This window comes from Cystoisospora suis (assembly GCF_002600585.1).
Source record: "Cystoisospora suis strain Wien I chromosome Unknown contig_2747, whole genome shotgun sequence".
Taxonomy (NCBI): Eukaryota; Apicomplexa; class Conoidasida; order Eucoccidiorida; family Sarcocystidae; genus Cystoisospora; species Cystoisospora suis.
In genome coordinates, this window is record NW_027155543.1 from 92,810 (window position 1) to 94,284 (window position 1,475).

The window sequence follows — 1,475 nt, forward strand, 5'->3', positions numbered from 1 at the left end:
TCAGAGCGAAGGAATCTCCGAACTTTGCGCACGTCGCACACAGATTTAAGACGACGAATCCGTGGCTGGGAAGAGGTAACTAAAGAGGATGTTGAAGACAACCCGCCCGGATAGGGGAGCCTCATGAAGTCGAGGGGAAGAGGGCGGGCGGCCTAGTAATGAATGCAGCAGATCACTTGGACCAAGTCGCCAACCAAGAACAGGGCATGGATGGGTTTCTAACGGGGAGTGTTACGGACTGGATAGGAGGAGACCCCTGCATTCTATACAGTTGAAAAGAGAGATACTCAGTGGCCTGAGGAAACGCGAAAGCCTCACCGTTGACGGCGTTCTTCTGTGGTGGTCACATTTGTCGCACAGTGAAATATGACGACGAGCTTGCGGCGAGATTTCATATGATCTAATGGTAGGCGCACATCTCGTCTGAAATGACACAAGAGGGCGCCCTTGTGCGCAGCAGATGTTTAGTCGATATGTGTAGTGGGACACCCCCCCATCTTCTGCTACTGCTGTCAGGACGGCTACACCCTCCAATGACGCATGCACGGTCCAGGTGGCCACATTTCCGCGATGTAGTAGAAGAATGAGCTATGGATTGAGTGTGGTGTAGTGTTTGGTACCCGGAAAGTCAGGCATTCTTTGGTCCCCGCGGCGACCACGACTGCTTGCGTAGTAGCCGCCAGGGCGGATTTGATCTGCGTGTGGATGGTGTGCTTCACAAAGCGAAGTCTCGTACTGTAGCACGTTTTTGGCGAACCCGCATGTGGAATGGCTAACCGCTTCAACGAAAGCAAGAGTTTGACAATTCTTGTTTTTGTCTCCAATACCGCGAAGATCCGAGTCGGGTCTCGACGTCTAACAACACTCAGAAATGGGTCAAGTACGGCCGTTCAAAAAACCGTCTCTGCACGAATAGACCGGAGGCCATTCTGTGCTCCGGGTTACGTGCTCTCTTCTTTTTGTCGGACCACATGCGCAGTCGTAGCCCTAGTCATTCAACGGACGGCCGAATGAAAACCCGGTTGGCGATCCGATCGGTACGGGTGTGGGTGTGGGCAGACGAACGTACCGCGTGCCAGAGAATCTTGTCTATCGTAGCTATCCGACGTAGGGGGACGGTGACGCGAGAGGTGGGTGACCGAGTCGGTCAGGAGGTGTTATAAAGGGTCCGCGTCATCGTGCTGTACTCAGTCGCGTGGTGTCAAAGAGGGCCAGCTGTCAAAATTCCTACCCAGTATGCTTGACGAGGAAGCAGATTTATTCCGGGCGAGCCTCGCAGTGTGTCGTGGGGGATCTTACCCGGCAAACGAGCTCAGGGACTGTTTTGCTGTGCACCTGGCGGACTTGAAAATGCGGCTTGGGCTTGTTTACACTGCAGAAGCTACGGGTTTCTGAGCAAGCTATGTTACTCGCGCTTATATAGTGTAGATGAAGTCAAGATGTATTTCTGGGCCTCCAAGGGTAAGGAGGCAGTC

At 53.4% G+C, this 1,475-nt stretch overlaps 1 protein-coding gene across 1 annotated transcript in view; it reads left to right on the forward strand.

The window, feature by feature from the left end:
* The window catches only part of CSUI_005690 (uncharacterized protein), a 5,947-nt gene extending 4,472 nt beyond the window's left edge, over window positions 1–1,475 (forward strand). Inside the window, exon 3 of the mRNA XM_068065860.1 lies at window positions 1–1,475. This exon is cut by the window's left edge and continues 345 nt beyond it. The gene's annotated coding sequence lies outside the window, so the exon portion shown is untranslated.